The sequence below is a fragment of the Nycticebus coucang genome, chromosome 4 (assembly GCF_027406575.1).
Source record: "Nycticebus coucang isolate mNycCou1 chromosome 4, mNycCou1.pri, whole genome shotgun sequence".
Taxonomy (NCBI): Eukaryota; Metazoa; Chordata; class Mammalia; order Primates; family Lorisidae; genus Nycticebus; species Nycticebus coucang.
Window position 1 is genome coordinate 116,858,508 of NC_069783.1, and position 14,924 is coordinate 116,873,431.

The 14,924-nt window shown below is 42.3% G+C and overlaps 1 protein-coding gene, 1 non-coding gene and 1 pseudogene across 6 annotated transcripts in view; 1 reads left to right on the top strand and 2 right to left on the bottom strand.

Annotated features, from left to right (window-relative positions):
- The window catches only part of RPH3A (rabphilin 3A), a 325,966-nt gene that overhangs the window by 26,606 nt on the left and 284,436 nt on the right, over positions 1-14,924 (top strand). The window lies entirely within an intron of this gene.
- The window catches only part of LOC128584393 (histone H3-like), a 42,435-nt pseudogene that overhangs the window by 10,034 nt on the left and 17,477 nt on the right, over positions 1-14,924 (bottom strand).
- LOC128585061 (U6 spliceosomal RNA) lies at positions 2,241-2,347 on the bottom strand. The gene has a single exon (XR_008379810.1). It is a non-coding gene; the product is annotated as a U6 spliceosomal RNA (small nuclear RNA).

A 14,924-nucleotide genomic window follows, 5' to 3' on the forward strand; every position in this document is an offset into this window, starting at 1 on the left:
TCTGGTACAAATATCTTTGTTATAATGTGATTTTTTTTGGTCTTCTGGGTATATACCTAGTAGAGGAATTATAGGATTGAATGGCAGATCTATTTTTAGATCTCTAAGTGTTCTCCAAACATCTTTCCAAAAGGAATGTATTAATTTGCATTCCCACCAGCAGTGTAGAAGTGTTCCCTTTTTTCCACATCCACGCCAACATCTCTGGTTTTGTGATTTTGTGATGTGGGCTAATCTTACTGGAGTTAGATGATATCTCACAGTAGTTTTGATTTGCATTTCTCTGATGATTAAAAATGATGAGCATTTTTTCATATGTCTGTAGGCTGTTTCTCTTCAAGTCCCTTGCCCAGCCTGCGATGAGATCACTTGTTCTTTTCTTGCTTATACGTTTGGGTTCTCTGTGGAATTCTATTTTATTTATTGAGATAGCATCTCATTCTGTCACCTGGGCTAGAATGTTGTGGCCTCAGCCTAGATCACAGCAGCCTCAAACTCCTGGGCTCACGTGATCCTCCTGCCTCAGCCTCCGAGTATCTGAGCCTACAGGCATCTGCCACAATACCTGGGTAATTTTTCTACTTTTAGTAGAGATGGGGGTCTCACTCTTGCTCAGGCTGGTCTTGAACTCTTGAGCTCAAGGGATCCTCCTGCATTGGCTTCCCTGAGTGCTAGGATTACAGGCGTGAGCCACTTGCCCGTCCTGTAGACATATTTTCAAACCACCACACTCACAGAGGTGCAGTAACCTGCCAAAGTTCATGCAGCTTGTAAATAGTGGAGGCTGAATTTACCCATAGTTCTAGCTGGCTCCCTGCACTCCTCTCTTTTAACTGTCCTGTGATTTCTCCTTAAGGGATGGAAAGCCATTTGCCCTTACACTAAATGGCCCCGGGCTGTAAGCCTTTTTATTTACTTTTAGAGTTTCCCACTCTTTTCCTACATCTGCTCAGGTCTCATCCATCATAATGAAGCAGCGTTCTTCTTCCTCTAAGTCAGAGTTTTGAATCTCTTGTGGAATTGGGAAACTTGGTAACTCCTGATGTGAATTGTGTGTAAACCAAGGTCAGTAGGCTCTGAGTGAATATTTGGGGTTTCACCTGTAGCAGGTGGGTTTTACAATATTTCAGAATGTTCTGAGAACTTCCTTCCTCTCTTCCTGATCCCTCGTGATCTCTTAGATTACTGAGGTTGTTGGGTAACTTCTGGATGAAATAATGACAAGGGTCTGTTTAATTCATCCTTTGTATAACTCTTCATAACTCCCCAAAGTAATTCATATGCAACCTGTCATTTGGTTATCACAAACCCCATTTATTTATTTATTTATTTTTTATTAAATCATAACTGTATACATTGATATGATCATGGGGCATCATACACTCGCTTCATAGACCATTTGACACATTTTTATCACAGTAGTTAACATAGTCTTTCCGGCGTTATCTCAGTTACTGTGCCAAAACCTTTACATTCTACATCTACCAAGTTTCGCAAATATCCCTGTAAGATGCACCACAGGTGTGATCCCACCGATCCCCCTCCCTCTACCCTCCCCTTTCCCACTTCCCCCTATTGTTAAGTTGTAACTGGGTTATAGCTTTCATGTGAGAGCCCCAAATTAGTTTCATAGTAGAGCTGAGTACATTGGGTACTTTTTCTTCCATTCTTGAGATACTTTACTAAGAAGAATATGTTATAGCTCCATCCATGTAAACATGAAAGAGGTAAAGTCTCCATCTTTCTTTAAGGCTGCATAGTATTCCATGGTATACATATACCACAATTTATTAATCCATTCGTGGATCGATGGGCACTTGGGCTTTTTCCATGACTTAGCTATTATGAATTGGGCTGCAATAAACATTCTGGTACAAATATCTTTGTTATGTTGTGGTTTTTGGTCTTCTGGGTATATGCCCAGCAGAGGAATTACAGGATTGAATGGCAGATCTATTTTTAGATCTCTGAGTGTTCTCCATATATCTTTCCAAAAGGAATGTATTAATTTGCATTCCCACCAGCAGTGCAGAAGTGTTCCCTTTTCTCCACATCCACGCCAACATCTCTGGTCTTGAGATTTTGTGATATAGGCTAGTCTCCTTGGAGTTAGATGATATCTCAAAGTAGTTTTGATTTGCATTTCTCTGATGATTAAAGATGATGAGCATTTTTTCATATGTCTGAAGGCCGTGCGCCTGTCTTCTTCAGAGAAGTTTCTCTTCAAATCCCTTGCCCAGAAAAATATGGAACGCTTCACGAATTTGCGTGTCATCCTTGCGCAGGGGCCATGCTAATCTTCTCTGTATCGTTCCAATTTTGGTATATGTGCTGCCGAAGCGAGCACACAAAACCCCATTTAAAAAGTGGGGGCAAGTGATACTCATGTAATCGAGTATCACTCATGTTAAGTGTTGAGCAACCACTCTTGTGTACCTTTCTTCTCTTACATGTGCTTTGTACTCTCCCCCTCTTTCCCTTCAGCTCTCTGTTTTCCTACAGTGGGCAGCCCCACAGGAGTTTGTGTTTTTTTTTTTTTTTTTTTTTTTGTAGAGACAGAGTCTCACTTTATGGCCCTCGGTAGAGTGCCGTGCCCTCACACAGCTCACAGCAACCTCCAGCTCCTGGGCTTAAGCGATTCTCTTGCCTCAGCCTCCCGAGCAGCTGGGACTACAGGCGCCCGCCACAACGCCCGGCTATTTTTTGGTTGCAGTTTGGCCGGGGCCGGGTTTGAACCCGCCACCCTCGGTATATGGGGCCGGCGCCTTACCGACTGAGCCACAGGTGCCGCCCTGGAGTTTGTGGTTTTGAAGCTGATATTTTCACTTGCATATACTCTTGTGAAAAGAACATAGGTTTGTGTTAGCTCGGGGTTCAAATCCCACCTTTACCACTTACTAGCTGTGGGTTAGAGTGAGGGCAAGCAACTTCTCTTCTTAGGGCCTTGGTTTTCATTTGTAAAATGAGGATAAAAACAGTACCTACTTCATAGGCCCATGAAGGGGAGATTAGATAAGATGACACCACACATAAAACCCGCTTAGTACAATGGGTGGCAGACAGTCAAGGCCCAAAGGCACCTTACATTTCTAAACACAGCCGTCTTTATAGATGCTACTTCCCTGTGAAGCAAGACTCCAGATCGCCCTGTGACTTAGGGAAGTTGCTTGGCCTTCTAGGGATACTTTTATTTGTAAAACATGATCTCAGAGGTTCCTTCCAGCGCCAACAATTCACGACCCTCTGATTGCTTATACAGCACACTCATACTACTCATTAAAAAAAACTATTCATTACATTCTACCTGCCTTTGTGTGCTGTAGTAATTTTAGATAATAGTTGTGCAGAATTAATAGAAACCAGAGGAATTGTTCAGAATGTTTTTTAATGCTGGGATAGAGCAGTATTCTTATGTACATAATTGCCCCCACCCTTTTTTCTTTGCAATCTAAGAGGGCATTTTAAAAATTGAGCAGTGAGTTCTTCCTCCTCCACTTGGCTCAAGGAACTGGTTATTGCAGTTTTACTTAGTTTGAAGACACATTAAATAGTGTAGCTAAAAGAAAGAGAAGCACTCGGTTGTAAAAAATGCTTTTTAACCACCAACCTGAATTTGAGTGTCTGAAGGATTGGCGGCAATTTCTGCAGTCCCTGAGGGAATATGTGAACTCCTTCTATTCTCCCTACAGAGTTGATAAATAAAAGATTTCCTGAGTGTGGCTTTTGGTGAAATTCTTAAGCACCTATGAACCAGATTTCTCTTAGCTTCTATCTCCAATTTCTCTTCCCTCCAAAAGCCTAGCTGTGATTTTAGCCTGGTCTCTTGTCTCTTAAACACACTGTTCCTTGCTCATCAGGTAGTTGATTTTATAGATGACCAGAAAGTCAGTTTGCTTTGAAGTCATTTTCTTACTCTGAAAACTTTAGTAGCTCCCTGTTGCCCATGGCATTGAATCCAGACTCCCCAGCCTATTTTCTGGTCTTAACTTTCTAGAGTGGCCAAACTGGATGGCTTGCTCTTCCCCACAGATTCTCTCGTGCCTTAAACTTTGCCTTTATATGTTCATTCATTCTGTTTCCTTCATCTTCCATTCTTCCCTTTCTCCTCCTCTTTTTCTGTCTATCAGCATCAAGGACCACAGACAAAAGGTGGCCACTGCTTGTAATCTTAGCACTCTGGGAGGCCGAGGTGGGTAGATTGCTTGAGCTCAGGAGTTCAAGACCAGCCTGAGCCACAGCAAGACCCTGTCTCTACCAGAAATAGAAACCCTAGCCGGGTGTTGTGGCAGTTTTTGCGGAATCCCACCTGCAGTTCCAGCTACTTGGGAGGCTGAAGCAAGAGGATTGCTTGAACCCAAAAGTGTGAGGTTGCTGTGAGCTGGGATGCCATACCACTCTAGCCTGGGCAATAGAGTGAGACTCTGTCTACTCTTTTGTGAAGACCTTTGATTCCCTCTTTCTTTGAATCACTGTTAGATTTGATGTCAGGAAGTCAGTATCCACTCAAGAGGTTCTGAGCACAGGCTTTATAATTAGACAGACCTAGGACTGAATCTCCATCACATGCTGGGTGATCTTGGTGAGATCACCTTTCTGAGCTTCATTTTTCACATCTGGAAAGTGGGGGTAATGAAAATCTGCTTCATTGCATCCTAGTGGGGTGGAAATGAGGTGATGCATAGAAAACAACACGCTGCCTGGCTCATGATTATTTTCAGAAATGGATGCCACAGTCACGTTTTGTATTTGTTTGTTTGTGTTTCTTTGTAGCGCACACCACCATCACCCCCTTCAATTCAGCAGTCTGTCTTTATGTGCAAATCCCTTCCACACTCATCTCTGTAATCACTGTGTGGTAAACTTCACCACTGACCCTAATTCTTTGTCCTTTCCAAGCCCTCGCTTGGTCATGTGACTTTGCAGAGACTTGTTTCGGTCAACATTTTCCATCTTTGGTCACACTTAAGCCAAAAATTATAAGTATGGTCTTCAAGATTTATAACCCTAAATTTATAACATATAAAAGAAAATTAAATCAATAAAATTTCCAATGATGTGTTGGGTAAGTTTGCAATACGTTCAAGTTTTTTTTTTTTTGAGACAGAGTCTCAAGCTGTCACCCCATGTAGAGTGCTGTGACATCACAGCTCACAGCAACCTCAAACTCTTGGGCTCAAGTGATTCTTTTGCCTCAGCCTCCTAGGTAGCTGGGACTACAGGTGCCCACCACAATTCCCAGCTATTTTTGTTGTTGTTGTTGCAGTTGTCATTGTTGTTTTAGCTGGCCTGGACTGGGTTCGAACCCACCAGCCTTGGTGTACGTGGTCGGCGCCCTACCCATTGAGCTATGGGTGCCGCCATATACTTTGAAGTTTATTTATTTATTTTTTTATGAGTTTCTTTTTTTGTTGTTTTAGAGACAGAGTCCTCGGTAGAGTGCTGTGGCATCACACAGCTCACAGCAACCTCTAGCTCTTGGGCTTAGCCGATTCTCTTGCCTCAGCCTTCTGAGTAGCTGAGACTACAGGCACCTGTCACAAGGCCTGGCTATTTTTTTGTTGCAGTTTGGCCAAGGCCGGGTTTGAACCCACCACCCTCTGTATATGGGGCTGGTGCCCTACTCACTGAGCCACAGGTGCTGCCCTACTTTCAAATTTATTAAAGCTTGAAGCTGTACTAAAAATTTGAGGACATCCTTACATTTGCCCACCCCTTGTCTTTGGTTCAGCCATATGTCTTGCTTTGGCACAAGAGTGAGGAAGAAGTGATATACTACGGGTTGGAAGAGGATGACAGCTCTCAGTGAGCCTAACTTTGGTCAGTTGATCCTCACATGCATGACAGAGAAATGATCCATGGTTGACATTACTGAGATTTAGGATGGTTTGTTACATAGCTATAGTTGCTGAAAACATATTGTTAAGTAGTGTCCTGCCCATGGTAGCTTCTTAGTAAATATTTATTGAATTAAATTAGCAAATTCGTGCACGGTGCTTTGGGGAAACACTTCTGTTCTCAAAGATAATTATTTGTTTCATTAATTAAGAACTTCTGCTTTCAATCAAGATGTTAACTCCTTAGGATATTTGAGGAAACTGGTTTCTCAGATGCTAGGACTTAAGACCTGAGAAACACAAACCTTCTTGGGAAAAGCAAGAGGTTGTTAATTTCCGAGTACTTGACATAGTAAGCTTTGAAAAAAGAAACATAATTCTTTTTATTTTTTTGGGGGGTGGGTACTGAGTCTTTGAACTCCGGAATGCATTTTATATTTATAGCAATTTTAATTTGGAAGCTAAATTCTCATCAGAAATATTTGCTCTGGATTTGGGTTTTGTAATATTTACAATTGGCAACATAGATTCACATGACTAAGTCCTAAATATACTTAATTTTCCCCCAATAATGGAATCAAATCTGAGTTAAAATTAAAATTAAAATCACATACAATTAAAAATTTATTTCTTTAGTCATACTAGCCACATTTCAAGTACTCAGTAAGTAGCCATGTGTGGTTTGTAGCTACATCGTCAGATGATGCCAGATCTGAATGTTTCATAAACACCATCTTCCGCAAGGCCTCACAGACTGTTTCTTGTCCACTGGCCATGGTAGATCTATAAGTTATTTAACAGAAGTTCAAGGGTTATCCCTGACCCTACCTTTCCCCATCCTGACAATCCCATGTGAATCCACCCTGCCCATGGCTCACGTGTCCACCCTCTTCTCTCTGTCCCCAGTGCTACCTTTCTAGCTGGGGCTCCAGTTGTCCCTCTTCTGCCTGACTACACCAGACTCCCACTGAAGTCCTCATCTCACGTCCTCCCCCTCGCCAACCCCTTCCCCACCTGCAGACAATCGCTCTTTCTGACATGCAGATCTGATCATCTACTTCTCCTGCAGTTTAAATCCTTCCTGTGACCCCTGGGATAAAGTCTAAGCTTCTCGGTGTGACTCCCAGGCCCTTGCTACCTTCACGCTTGCTGTTCCTTGAGTTTCCTCTGTGTTTTCTGGGCCTTTGCACATGATATTCTGCCTCTCTGGAATCCTGTTTCTTCTCCCCTCCACCTCCTTCCTAGCCTTCGGTTGGCCTTCACCAAGAAGCCCTCCACGGTCCCCTCCAGTTTGCATGGGATGCTCCTCCCTGGTGCTCCCACATCTCTGTGCTTCCCCTTTCCTGCCCCCTCCGTGGCGCGGTGGCACAGCTTGGTCAGTCTGTTCAATGCCGAGAGTCAGCGCCTGTTACTATATGTTGAATCAATGAAAGACCAACCTGCCACCTTGAGTCCTGTCATTCAGAAGTATATCCAAGACCACTTTCTGGAAAATCAACCCCAGTCCAAATCTGACACATGGTTCTGGTATCCATGGTGACAGAACAGGTAACGAATCTCCCCAAATGTCCCTAGAGCCGCTGGAATAATTGTTCCCCATTTGTACCCTTGCCTCCCATTGCTCAGGCTCCTCCAACAGCTCATGAAGCATCTGAGCCTACTCACCTCTCCCATCTCTTCTTTCTCTAATCCCTCTCTTCAGTTCCACCTCCTCTCTGTTTCTACCTCAGGGCCTTTGCATTTGTGGTTCCTTCTGGCTGTTCCTTCTCCTCCTGATTCTCAGACTCTTTTGAGAAACCCTCTTTGGCGGCTCTAGAGAAGCAGCTCTCCTAGTCTCCGTGCTTTCCATTATCTTATTTTATTGTCTTCGCAGCACTTCAGCTTGTCTCTAGTTGTTTTACGGATTTACTTTCTTACTTGCCATTTATTTCTCCCCACTTGAATGTAAATTCTTCGAGGACAAGGATTTTTGTCATCTCATCCATTGCTATTTCCCCCATGTTTAAAACAGTGCCTTGAACATAGTAGGTGCCCAGTGAAATACTTGTTCAGTAAATGAGCTATTAGAGAATTAAGTTTTTTTTTTTTTTTGTAGAGACAGAGTCTCACTTTATGGCCCTCGGTAGAGTGCCGCAGCCTCACACAGCTCACAGCAAACTCCAACTCCTGGGCTCAAGCGATTCTCTTGCCTCAGCCTCCCGAGTAGCTGGGACTACAGGCGCCCGCCACAACGCCCGGCTATTTTTTTTTTTTTTTTTTTTGTAGAGACAGAGTCTCACTATACCGCCCTCGGGTAGTAGAGTGCCGTGGCATCACACAGCTCACAGCAACCTCTAACTCTTGGGCTTACGCGATTCTCTTGCCTCAGCCTCCCGAGCAGCTGGGACTACAGGCGCCCGCCACAACGCCCGGCTATTTTTTTGTTGCAGTTTGGCCGGGGCCGGGTTTGAACCTGCCACCCTCTGCATATGGGGCCGGCGCCCTACCTGCTGAGCCACAGGCGCCGCCCACCGGCTATTTTTTTGGTTGCAGTTTGGCCAGGGCCGGGTTTGAACCCGCCATCCTCGGTATATGGGGCTGGCGCCTTACTGACTGAGCCACAGGCACCGCCCTAGAGAATTAAGTTTTTAGTAAGCAAAATGCTTCCAAGAGCCAGTGACAGGCAGATGTCAAGCACTTTTTCTTTCTTACTTTTTGCTTGTTAATCAGTTTTTCTTTTTTTTTTTTTTGTAGATACAAAGTCTCACTTTATGGCCCTCAGTAGAGTGCTGTGGCCTCACACAGCTCACAGCAACCTCCAACTCCTGGGCCTAAGGGATTCTCTGGTCTCAGCCTCCCGAGTAGCTGGGACTACAGGGGCCCGCCACAACGCCCGGCTATTTTTTTTTTTTTTTTTATTGCAGTTGGGCCGGGGCGGAGTTTGAACCCGCCACCCTCGGTATATGGGGCCGGCGCCTTACTGATTGAGCTACAGGCGCTGCCCCGCCCTATAGTTTTGTGAGTTTGGAGAGATGAATGCGGTCATGTAACTACCACTGTGATCAGATGCAGCCAGCTAAGGATTCTTTTTACTTCCTTAGGAAAGGTGCAAGAATTCTACCTTGGGAAAGTCATTCTTGCTACTCATCTGGGAATGTTAGCTCTGCCCAGATCCTTATTCATCCTCTCCAGAGGATCGTGAATCATTGTTGTTATTTTTTACTTCACTACTGAGTTCTAGCAATAGAAATACTCTTACGTAACTAGCATTGTTTCAGTAAGGAAAATAAAAGGGAAAAAAATAATTAGAGTCCCCTGGATGAAATTAGCAGCCTGCGGGGGGATAACCGTCCCTCCCACTCCTTAATTTAAATGGATGTGCTCATGGCTAGCGGCTAAAGCCTTTGTCAAATATAGACACATCCGCCAGAATCATAGTGGTCGCTCCCACATTTCCCCTGCTCTGCAGCGTGACATTCTTGGAACCGTAATGAAATCCAGATTATAAAGAGTCCAGTGAAGAAATAAAGTGGAAACAAAACAGCCTCTTGCCAACCCACGCTTACCTTTAAATAAGGAGCAATGTCTATTGAATAATTCAGCACTGCTTGTCAAAATATTTCTTCGGGGGGTGGGCTATTCATTTGGAAATACTCCAGGAGGCTTTTAATTACAGACTTTAGTGCATTTTCCTGCCAAAATAAGTCCTGATGCTTCTTGCCTTATTTTCCACATCACATATCTGGCTTTTGAAAGGCTCCTTGGTGTAATTGGGGTTAAGTGCACTCTGCTCCTGAGAACCAATACCCATTTAACAGGTTGGGCATGGGGAATTGTTCTTTCTCCAGGAAGTTGTTAGCACCTTACATTCATTCTGTTCAACTTTTCACCTTGATTGGGATTCTCACAGTTCATCCCTGAGGTTCCTTAAGGAGTGTCTGGGCCTTAGGAGAAAGTTCTTCTTTTTATTAATTTAATTTAATTTTATTATTTATTTATTTCTATTTTTTTTGAGACAGAGTTTCACTTTGTTGCCCTCGGGAGAGTGCTGTGGCATCACAGCTCACAGCAACCTCAAACTCTTGGGCTTAAGTGATTCTCTTGCCTCAGCCTCCTGAGTAGCTGAGACTACAGGTGCCTGCAGCCTCAACACCTGGCTATTTTTCTGTTGCAGTTGTCTTGTTTAGCTGGCCTGGGCTGGGTTTGGACCCGTCAGCCTTGGTGTATGTGGCTGGCGCCATAACCACTGTGCTATGGGTGCTGAGCCCATATTTTATTTTACTTTATTTTATTTTTTTGAGGCAGAGTCTGACTTTGTCACCATTGGTAGAGTGCTGTAGCATTATAACTCATAGCAACCTCAAACTCTTGGGCTCAAGTGACCCTTTTGCCTCAGGTTTTCTTTTTCTTTCTTTCTTTTTTTTTTTTTTTTTTTAGTAGAGACAATGTCTCACTGTTGCTCAGGCTGTTCTTGAACTTGTGAGCTCAAGCAATTCACCCACCTCAGTCTCCCAGAGTGCTAGGATTACAAGCATGAGGCACCATGCCTGGCCGAGTTTTACTTTTTAAATGCTAAGATATTCAGGGTGAAGTCCAAAGAGTACATCTAAGTATAAGCAGGGTTGTTCAGGAGGGGCTGGCTGGTGACTAAGTTCTACCTTTTCAATAATAAGGATAATGATGATGATAACAAGAATTCCTATCTATTGAGCTTCAACTCTGCACTGAGTCTGTATTATGCCCTTTCTCTGTGTAATCTTATTCAACCTGCACAACAACTCTGTGAGGTGGATCTAATCATACCCATTTTACAGATGGGGAAACTGAGACTTAGAAAGGGCAAGGTGCCTGCCCAGGGTCACAGTGCTGGTACCAGTAATGTGGAGATGGAAGCTCAGCACTGTCTGACTCCAAAGGCTGTCCGAGATTTTTAGGAGTGGACTTTAGGAGACCCCCCTCCCTTTCTCCTTCCTCCCTTGTGGTGGTTGGAGAGCCCTAGGCATTCACCTCTCTGGGAATGAAGTGTGAAGGATGTTCTTGCCTGGTGGTTCACAGGATGGACTCTGTAGTCAGATCTAGGGATTTGGATTCTGGCTTTGCCACTAAACAGCTGTGATTGGCTGAATAATGGCCAAAGATGTCCATGACCTAATCCTGGAACCCATAAATCTGTTACCTTTCATAGCAAAAGGGACTTTGTGGATGTGATTAAGTAAAAGATTTTGAGATGGGGAGATTATCCTGGATTAGCCAGGGGGGCCCAATGTAGTTACAAGGATTCTCGTGAACAGTCAGAGTGAAGAGGAGATGTGAAGACAGAAGCAGAAATTAGGGTGATGCACTTTGCAGATCATGGAGGAGGCCGGGGCCAAAGAATGCCTGCAGCCTTCTAGAAGGTGGAAGCAGCAAGGAAATGGATTCTCCCCTCAGAGCTTCTAGAACAAACTAGTTCTCCTGACACCTTGACTTTAGCCAGTGTTACTGATTTTGGACTTCTAACTTCCAGAGCTGATTGTTTTAAGCTCCTAAATTTGTAGCAATTTGTTATAGCAAAACTGGGAAATGTTAACAGTAACATTAATAGTACATCAGATGTAGAAGTTGTCCTTGGGCTAGTGACTGAACCTCTCTGAGCTTCAATTTCCACATCTGTGAAATGGGAATAATGGTTACAATGGCCACATTATAGCTTGATAGTGGAGATAAAAGGGGTTGATGGGTGTAAAAACCTTCTTGTATGTGCTGAATAACTGCTAAGTATTATCGATACTACCATTATTAATGGTAACATGAAAATAAACATGACAGTTAAAGAACACTAAAATAAAAACTAACGTGGGAGCAACTTCTTATTGAACTAATGCACACCCTCTGTTTGGGATTCTGATACTTTTTTATTTTTATTTTTATTTTTTTTTTATTGTTGGGGATTCATTGAGGGTACAATAAGCCAGGTTACACTGATTGCAATTGTTAGGTGAAGTCCCTCTTGCAATCATGTCTTGCCCCCATAAAGTGTGACACACACCAAGGCCCCACCCCTCTCCCTCCATCCCTCTTTCTGCTTTCCCCCCCTCATAACCTTAATTGTCTTTAATTGTCCTCATATCAAAATTTAGTACATAGGATTCATGCTCCTCCATTCTTGTGATGCTTTACTAAGAATAATGTCTTCCACTTCCATCCAGGTTAATACGAAGGATGTAAAGTCTCCGTTTTTTTTTAATGGCTGAATAGTATTCCATGGTATACATATACCACAGCTTGTTAATCCATTCCTGGGTTGGTGGACATTTAGACTGTTTCCACATTTTGGCGATTGTAAGTTGAGCTGCAATAAACAGTCTAGTACAAGTGTCCTTATGATAAAAGGATTTTTTTCCTTCTGGGGAGATGTCCAGTAATGGGATTGCAGGATCAAATGGGAGGTCTAGCTTCAGTGCTTTGAGGTTTCTCCATACTTCCTTCCAGAAAGGTTGTACTAGTTTGCAGTCCCACCAGCAGTGTAAAAGTGTTCCCTTCTCTCCACATCCACGCCAGCATCTGCAGTTTTGAGATTTTGTGATGTGGGCCATTCTCACTGGGGTTAGATGATATCTCAGGGTGGTTTTGATTTGCATTTCTCTAATATATAGAGATGATGAACATTTTTTCATGTGTTTGTTAGCCATTCGTCTGTCATCTTTAGAGAAAGTTCTATTCATGTCTCTTGCCCATTGATATATGGGATTGTTGGCTTTTTTCATGTGGATTAATTTGAGTTCTCTATAGATCCTAGTTATCAAGCTTTTGTCTGATTGAAAATATGCAAATATCCTTTCCCATTGTGTAGGCTGTCTCTTTGCTTTGGTTATTGTCTCCTTAGCTGTACAGAAGCTTTTCAGTTTAATGAAGTCCCATTTGTTTATTTTTGTTGTTGTTGCAATTGCCATGGCAGTCTTCTTCATGAAGTCTTTCCCCAGGCCAATATCTTCCAGTGTTTTTCCTATGCTTTCTTTGAGGATTTTTATTGTTTCATGCCTTAAATTTAAGTCCTTTATCCATCTTGAATCAATTTTTGTGAGTGGGGAAAGGTGTGGGTCCAGTTTCAGTCTTTTACATGTAGACATCCAGTTCTCCCAACACCATTTATTGAATAGGGAGTCTTTCCCCCAAGGTATGTTCTTGTTTGGTTTATCGAAGATTAGGTGGTTGTAAGATGTTAGTTTCATTTCTTGGTTTTCACTTTGATTCCAAGTGTCTATGTCTCTGTTTTTGTGCCAGTACCATGCTGTTTTGACCACTATGGCTTTATAGTACAGCCTAAAATCTGGTATGCTGATGCCCCCAGCTTTATTTTTATTACTAAGAACTGCCTTAGCTATACGGGGTTTTTTCCGGTTCCATACAAAACGCAGAATCATTTTTTCCAAATTTGAAAGTACGATGTTGGTATTTTGATAGGAATGGCATTGATAGGTAGATTGCTTTGGGAAGTATAGACATTTTAACAATGTTGATTCTTCCCATCCATGAGCATGGTATGTTCTTCCATTTGTTAATATCCTCTGCTATTTCCTTTCTGAGGATTTCATAATTTTCTTTATAGAGGTCCTTCACCTCCTTCATTAGGTATATTCCTAGGTATTTCATTTTCTTTGAAACTATGGTGAAGGGAGTTGTGTCCTTAATTAGCTTCTCATCTTGACTGTTATTGGTGTATACAAAGGCTACTGACTTGTGGACATTGATTTTATATCCTGAAACGTTACTGTAATTTTTGATGACTTTTAGGAGTCTTGTGGTTGAGTCTTTGGGGTTCTCTAAGTATAAGATCATGTTGTCAGCATAGAGGGAGAGTTTGACCTCCTCTGCTCCCATTTGGATTCCCTTTATTTCCTTGTCTTGCCTAATTGTATTGGCTAGAACTTCCAGCACTATGTTGAATAGTAAAGGTGACAGAGGACAACCTTGTCTGGTTCCAGTTTGGAAGAGGAAAATCTTTCAGTTTTACTCCATTCAGTAAAATATTGGCTGTGGGTTTGTCATAGATAGCTTCAATCAGTTTTAGAAATGTGCCACCTATGCCTATACTCTTCAGTGTTCTAATTAGAAAAGGATGCTGGATTTTATCAAATGCTTTTTCTGCATCTATTAAGAGGATCATGTGATCTTTATTTTTGCCTCTGTTAATATGGTGGATAACGTTTATGGACTTGCGTATGTTAAACCAGCCTTGCATCCCTGGGATGAAGCCTACTTGATCATGATGAATGACTTTTTTGATGATAAGCTGTAATCTATTGGCTAGGATTTTGTTGAGAATTTTTGCATCTATATTCATGAGTGAGATTGGTCTGAAATTCTCCTTTTTGTTTGGGTCTTTTCCTGGTTTTGGTATCAGGTTGATGTTTGCTTCATAGAATGTGTTGGGGAAGATTCCTTCTTCCTCAATTTTTTGGAATAATTTCTGCAGTACAGGAATAAGCTCTTCCTTGAAGGTTTGATAGAATTCTGGTGTGAAGGCATCTGGACCAGGGCATTTTTTGGTTGGAAGATTTTTTATTGTTTTTGATCTCAGTGCTTGAAATTGGTCTGTTCAGGAGCTCTATTTCTTCCTGGCTGAGTGTAGGGAGAGGGTGTGATTCCAAATATTGATCCATTTCCTTCACATTGTCAAATTTCTGGGCATAGAGTTTCTGGTAGTATTCAGAGATGATCTCTTGTATCTCTGTGGGATCAGTTGTTATTTCCCCTTTATCATTTCTGATTGAGGTTACTAGAGATTTTACTTTTCTATTCCTTGTTAGTCTGGCCAATGGTTTATCTATTTTATTTATTTTTTTAAAAAACCCAACTCCTTGTTTCATTAATTTTCTGAATGATTCTTTTGTTTTCAATTTCATTGATCTCTGATTTGATTTTGGATATTTCTTTTCTTCTACTGAGTTTAGGCTTAGATTGTTCTTCTTTTTCCAATTCCATAAGATGGCTTGTGAGATTGTTGATGCGCTCTCTTTCTGTTTTTCGAATGTAGGCATCTAAAACGATGAATTTTCCTCTCAAAACTGCTTTTGCAGTATCCCACAGGTTTTGGTAGCTTGTGTCTTCATTGTTGTTATGCTCAAGGAA